Here is a 7,686-nt window from a genome sequence, read left to right on the forward strand (position 1 = left end):
TTTCAAATTTAGGGGATTCATTTAAAGGGACACAAATCAAATCCAAGCACAGTGTAGTGAAAACAGTATGATCCCTACAATCCAGTCTTTTTCTTGCCCAAAGTTTTAACCAAGTCCCTGAGTTCTGGCTCTGATGAAAGAAGCAATGGAACAAACAGACTGGTCTCTTGGCAGTGGATGGATCTGGAGGATTCCTGGGCACTCCTGGAGGGAGCCAGGCATACAGATCTCAAAGTGGTGACATTTGCAAGCCAGGGCCCTGGAGCCCATTTAACAAATGTCAGAACAGCCAGAAGGAGAGAGCAGAAGGAAGAGAAGCAAGTTCCACATCTGGGAGTGTTTATAAGTTGGGAACAGATCACTTAGTGGTGGAGAGAGGGGAATTCCCTTTACTTCTCAGTCAATAAATCATTACCACATTCTTCCTCTCCATTGGTCATTTTTATCTCCTTCTTCCTCCCCCACTCTCTAACTACATTTATACACTCTTATTAAACCAATGACTTATATGTGTAATTATTCTCCCCATGACACCAAAGGCTATAAGGAATAACACCACAAAGAGGAGGAGCTATCTGTTTTGTGCCTGGATTGCTTCTGCCTCCAGGGAAGAGATCTTTTGGGCGGAGGGATCTTCTGGGGGCAGGAGGCTTTGAAGCTGGGTCTTCAGGAGAGGAGTATTGTAGCTGGGAGTAACGGGGTAGGAATTCCAGGTGAAGGGAAGAAGGAACACACAGCTTCTTCTAGAATTATTTACAGGCATACCTCTTTTTATTGTGCTTCTCTTTATCATGCTTCACAGATGCTGCTGCCTTTTTTACAAATGAAGGTTTGTGGCAGCCCCACATCAAGCACTCTATCCATGCCATTTTCCTGCCCAGGCGTCCACACTTCTTGCCATTGTATTAGCATTTTCTGGCAATAAATTATTTTTTAAATCAGGTATGTCCATTGCTTTTTCAGACATGCTGTTATTGTGCCCTTACTAAGCTACAGTATAGCATAAACATCACTTTTATATGCACCGAGAAGCCACTAAATTTGTGTGAGTTGCTTCATTTTGAAATTTCTTTATTATGATGGTCTGGAACCAAATCTGAAATATCTCTGTGGTATGCCTGTACATTTTTATGGAGAGTTAATAATCTCAAAGGCTTTTCTAAATGTAAAAATTCAGGCAGGCAGAAGATGGATTTTAGCATTTTCCATAGAGCAGTGAAGCTGGTTGTCTTTGGTAAGAATGATGTAGGCAGAGAGAAGGGCCCATTATTATGCCTCTATGGTCATGTCACTTTGCCCAGAGAAGTCGATTCTGTTCCAGGTTGTGCCCAGTGTTACCTTACTTGGGAATGGCCAATGATGTCTCTGGAAGAACTCTCCCTACGATTGGAAAAATAGCCCCAAATGTTTGAAGATGTTTGATGAGAGATGTGTAAAAGCATCTTCTCATCTTCCCTTTCTTGCCTCATCCCTCCTTTGAGCTGGTCATGAACACGACCTTCCAGGCTCACAGTGACTCCCCCAAGGGAACCAGGCAGCTCTCATTCACTGCCCACTCTTTATGGGTGTGGGAGATACCAGCAGAGAACAGTCCAATTGCAGGGCAGCAGCTGGAATACCTGGGAACAGATGTGGGCATGAATCATCATCCTCAGGGAGCCTGGCTGCCATGCATGCTGAAAACCATTGGTTGCCAGAAGACTTCCCTCCCCAGATTGCCATCTGTTTACCACAGTGCCTGAGATTTCACCGGCAAGTTTAGCAATGGGCTCACATCATAGCTGGTCCTGCAGCTGTACTAAGCAGGCTAGGACACTGGCCCTGTGGTTTTTCTATTGTCTCGCAAGGTGTCTGCTAGGAGGATAATGGGCTCACAAATTATTTGTTTGGGACAGCCAATTCAGTCAACAGACATTTGTACCAAGAGCCTACTTGTCATATAGCTGGGAGTAGGCGCTTTGGGATGGGTGACAGGGAAAGAAGAAAGGAACCTTGGCCTTATCTTCACTGAAGGCAAACTAGCAAGGGACCTCACGTGTAGGTAAACATGAGTACGACACGTGTCAAGTGGATGGAGGTTGGAGAAGTTGGAGTCACCAGCATGTGCTAGGGAGGGGCTTTCACAGTGTCTCCCTCAGTCTTATTTGACACACTGCCTTAGAATATTGGTATAGTTACTCCCATCTTAAAAATGAAGACACTGAGGTTCAGAAAGGTACTTGGCACTTCATCCCTTTGGCCCACCTGTGTGCCCTGCAGGTGCAGGAGGACAGCGCCCCCACCTCAGGACACACACTTCACTCTCAGGGCTTTTCTCAGGCCTTGAATCTGAGCCCTCAGTCCTCCCAGAGGTGACCCAAGGGTGACCTTCCACCATGGGACATGGCAGTTGAGTCAGCAGACAAAGATCTCAACCTCCCATTCTTTGCAGGGGACAATTATGAGATGCTTTTAACACAGCTTACCAAGAGCCTGGTGTGACTGAGCCCCAGGTGCCCGCCATGTAACCAATTTGATGACACATGATTGACTGTTTTTTCCTACTTCCCATTCTCTCATTCCAGCTTCCCTAGATTACTTCTCAAATAAATGACATACGTCCTAGTCCTTGTCACAGTCTCTGCTTTTAGGGGAGCCCAAAGTAAGACCAGCTGGCTAAGGAACTCGTTTAATGGCATAGAAAGTTCTGACAATTAAGTTTTCGAACTCATCCTACAAAAAGAGCTTTCAAGGGTGGACTAGGTGCTGGCACTGGTGAATAGCTTCCCAAGGGGAATACTTCAAAAGTGACGACTATAGTGGTATTCAGAAATGAGAAACAGCATTTTTTCTAGGGTGAATTCACAAACTTAATTGTCTGACCTCAAATACACAGTTGGAAGTGGCTGATCCAGGACTTAAACAGACCTGCAGTTTCTGCCTCTCACAAGAGTCCTCTGTGCCCTGTGTGGCCCTGTCTCCCTAGAGAGAAAGCTCCCCAAAGGTGCTGAATTTTGAGTCAAACCTTAAAGGAAGTGATGGGCCTTACTGGCCTTGTGGGAAAGAGAGTGCTCTGGGCAGCATGAAAGGCTTGATCAAAGGCACAGGGGGAGGTCCAGAAAACTTTGAAAATGACAGCGAGAGGCAGGCTCCTTGGACCTTGGCTGCACAGAGAGGAGGGGGGGAGGCGACAGATGAGAGAATGGCTGCTCCTCTTACTAGAGTCTCCCACAACTCCTGAGTCACAAAGTGACCTGATATCAACACCCTGAGAATAAGTAAGCACAAATGCCAAAGAAACAGTATCAAATACATATCAAATCACATCAAATGATAAAGTGAATTCCGCTGTACGACAGACATTGAAAGGAACATGAACAGGGAGCATTTTCCTGCTGATGCTCTGTGAACAGTCGGGACACAGACAGAAGGGCAAGATACTAATTCTGACTTCGAGAATTAACAAGTTCAGCTCAAGCAGGGTATGGCCGTGTTTTCAGGTAGAGACTTACTCATCTTCCCCAAGACCAGCTGGCCTCACTGTGTGTCTCTCTCGGTAGATGTTTTAAATGGAGCTGACCCAGAAGGAGGAGCTGCAGGCCATGACCATTTGTCAAGATGTCAGACGTGTAACGAGGATGTTGGTTATCACCTCGGGTGTTCAACTGTTATACTGAAAAATTAGCACTGTGTTTGGAGGCTTTAATAAATTGTACCCATAAATCCAATTTATTATTATCATTATTATTACTACATTAATAGTAATGTAGTACTCTTGTGATTAACCCTGTGATTAGATGCATTAATCCAATACGACAAATATAACAAAAGACCAAAGAATCCCTCCTCTGTAATCTCAGTGCCATCACAAACTAGGAGGGATGACAGGGGACAATCTCAGGTGTTTCCCTCTGATGTCTCAGTTTCCTTCTCTGTAAAGAGGGAATTAATAATGCAACTATGAAAGCTTTATTCACTCATTCATGACGTACTCAACTGTCACTGAGTAAGGACAATCCCTTCCTCGAAATCAGGCATTATTGTTTACAACGGTAAACAAGACAGATAAGGTTTTCCCTATTGCAGAGTTTACTTTCCAGAGGGGGCCCAAGACCATGGCCCAGGAAAATAATTGAAATGGTGTTTGTGAAGGAAGAGCTCCATAGCTCAGGACACCAGAGGCAGTTGGACACTTGTTGCAGTATCTCCCTGATTTCTAAGAAAAACGTTCCAGGAACTAATACCATGCTGTCTTACTCCATTTTTTTTTTCTGCTTAAAGCAGAATACCAGAAACTAGGTAATTTATAAAGAAAAGGAACTCGTGTATTATAGTTATGGAGGCTAAGCAGTCCAAGGCTAAGAGACAGCATGTGGTAAGGGTCTTTATAGGAGTCTCTGCTGAGTCCCAGGGTGGCACTCAGGACAGTGAGGGTGCTGAGCGTGCTAGCTCAGATATCTCTTCCTCTTCTCAAATAGCTGCCAGGCCCACTCTTATAATAACTCATTAATTCATTAATCCATGAATGAATTAATCCATTTATGATGGCAGAGCCCTCATGAGCCAATCATCTCTTAAATGACCCACCTCTCAATATTGCCACAACAGGGATTTAATTTCAGTATAAATTTCTTGGAGGACAAACAGTCAAACCGTAGCACATGTGAAAAGCTTGAGATTGCTTAAATAGACAAGGTGGAGCAGGCCCAAGGCCTTGGAGAGCTGATCTTGGGATATAGATTTTTCATTGCCAGCAGGCTTAGTGAAATAACTCTGTTCTCACACCCTGTTCATCTCTCCCCACAGCACTTAACATAAAGCAGCAAATGCCTCAATGAAATGTAGATGAATAAAGGACTGATTTTTGGACCTCTGCAAGGTTTCACAGCATTTCAGTGAGAAACACTTCATTTTGTAAATAGTCTACTGGCTAAACCTAATTCACAAAAAAAGACACAATGCCTCCATCCACATTCTTGCTTAAGATGCTATTATGAATTCAATGTTTGTGTTCCCCACAAATTCATTTGTGGGAACCCTACCTCCCCCCCATGCAATGGTATTAGCAGGTAAGGCCTGAGGGAGGTAGTCAGGAGTAGATGAGGTCATCAGGGTAGAGCCCCCACAAAAGGGATTAGGGCCCTTGTGAGAGCCAACAGAGCCTGAGGACATAACAGGTTGGCAGTTGCAACCCAAAAGAGGGCTCTCACCAGAACCTGATCTCAGACTCCAAAATTATGGGAAATAAATGTTTTTGGTTAAGCCACTCAGCTTACGGTACTTTTTATAGTAGCCCAAACAGCCTGAGACAGGTCCCTAGTGCTAGAGCCATCCCTCACTATTCTACTTTTTGCCTTAGTCCACGCAGACCCCTGCAGCGACATACTGTAAACTGGGTGGCTTGTGAGCAGGACTTTATTTCTCACAGATCTAGAGGCTGAGAAGTTTGAGATCAAGGCACCAGCAGATTCAGCGTCTAGTGAGGTCCTGCGTCCTGATTCACAGACAGGGGCCTCTGATGGCCCCTCTCTGCAGCACCTCCACCTGGTGGGAGGGGTGAATGAGCTCCCTTGGGTCTCTTCTAAGGGCATATTCCATGCACCCGGGCTCTGCCCTCCCGACCTAAGTATCTACTAAAAGGCCCCAACTCCTAATACCATTACCTTACCAGTTAGGATTTTCAACATAAATTTTGGGGGGACATAAATATTCAACTAATTCCATAGTTGGAGTTTGGCTATTTTTATTTCCCCTAGAGTAGATACAGACATAGATAATAGATAAAATGTTTCTAATTTCAGCCAAATCATCTGTCAGAGCTGTTTAATTCCTTCCAGTTCTTTTTATAATCTGCAAGAATTTTTCTTTTATCATCCAGATCATGAACTTTTCATACTTCTTCCAGTATTCCTGAATTATCACACACAAGCTATTTTGGAAACTTCTCTGGCAATGAATTATTCTTAACTCAAAACACTTAAGGGAGTTGTGCTTTTTGGAAAACAACAATTGTATTTGCCACTGCTTTGAAAACAGCCTGAGACCAAGTTTCTAATGACACAGAGCCCTTCCTGTGAATTGCAAAGCAAGCTTGGTGATGTTCATTAAATTTCAATACTCCATCTTTAAAATCATCCATATTATTAAATGAGGATTAGAGGGGAGAACTGAGAGGGATTCAGGTCAGTGTACAGAGCCTGTACAGCATCATTCTAAATAGCCAAAAAACTCCTCTCAGGCTTTTTTGGCTTTATAAATAATCTTTCACTTACTGTACACCCCAGTTATGATCTGGTGGTTCCTGCTTTCCCCTGCTTTAATATATTATGCTGATAACATTGTTGATAATATCTTTTACTGTAGAGCTTACCACATTCATAACATTCCACAATTATTCTTAGGATTTCAGGGCTGGAAGATGGTAAGGTCATCTCACATTTCAAATAGAACTTCTCAAGTTATTTCTGTTTGTGTTCAGAATCGTTCAGGCAAAACCACTAAGGGAACGCCGAGGTGGGGGAATAGCAAGGGTCTGGAACACCCTTCAAAATTGCAAGCCCCCAACTGTTGCGATGTCTCTTTTTCTGCCTGAGTATGAATTTTTCTGCTCCCCTCCAGTTTGCTCGCAGCAAACAGAGCTGCCAGGAGTTCTTGTGGTTTCTGAGATTCAAGTAAAAGTCTTTACCTTTCTTCTTGATAAGAGTCAAATGGAGGGACCCTTTAGGGTCCAAATGGGCCCTATATAGAATGTCCCATCCAGGAAAGTGGCACTGTGCCAACCCCTACCCTTTGGACCCTTTAAATTTCCATTCCCCTTAACCCACGTGCTGACTTCCTTCTAGCGCTCAGCTCACCCGCACTGGGGCAGAAATAAAGGCCGACGTTGCCCGCACACAACCTGGACTCCGTTTCCTTTCATTTCACATTTCGGAAAAATCTTTTATTTTCGGTCTTTGACCTCTCACTTTTGAAGCCTGAGAGAATGCAAAGGTCGCTCTGATTTGGGGAAAACCTCTTCATGTGCAGCCGCAAACGGGATACAGGTGCGCGCGGCAGGCGGATCCCTAAGCCTGTCGTGCTGCTGCGAACTCCCTCTATCAGAGAAGGGCGTATGCGCTACCTGCTACTGCGTTCACTCTCCCCGTCCCTTTAGGAACGGTGGGGAATTAATTTTCTTCGAGCCCTTCACGCCCAGCCCTAGTCCAGTCTGCCCAGGTCGCCCGCGGCCTCCTCGCTGCCCTGCACCCACCGGTTGTCCACCAGCTCACTGCGCCAGGACCCAGCATCCTGACGGCTCCAAGGAAGCCAAGAAGGTGGCTCACTAGGCAAAGGGGCAGGAAAGCAGTGAGGCAGCCAGGGCTCACCTAGGCACCTCGGAGGGAGAAAAAGTTCCCTTTGTCAAGCAGTGACCACATGGCGCTATGGCGGTCGCCATTGGGACTGAACCGCAGCAGCCCTCCCAGACCGCTGGGCGCGCGCTAGGAGACCGGCCGGCCACCGAGAAGTGCAAGCACCGCGGGAACCCAGGAGGAGAGCTGAAGAAGAGGCGAGGGGAGGGACTCCGAGGCTGGGGCACCGAGCGCCCGGCTCCTGGGGTTTGGCGGAACCCCGGCTAGGTTCCTCCGGGCGAGGTTCCAGGTTGAGGCCGTCGGGGGCGGTGCTCCTGGAGGTAGGTGGGGCCGGGGCGGTGCTCTGGGGAGGTGCACG

The sequence above is a fragment of the Otolemur garnettii genome, unplaced genomic scaffold (genome assembly GCF_000181295.1).
Source record: "Otolemur garnettii isolate 467f Iridium unplaced genomic scaffold, OtoGar3 scaffold00116, whole genome shotgun sequence".
Classification (NCBI taxonomy): domain Eukaryota; kingdom Metazoa; phylum Chordata; class Mammalia; order Primates; family Galagidae; genus Otolemur; species Otolemur garnettii.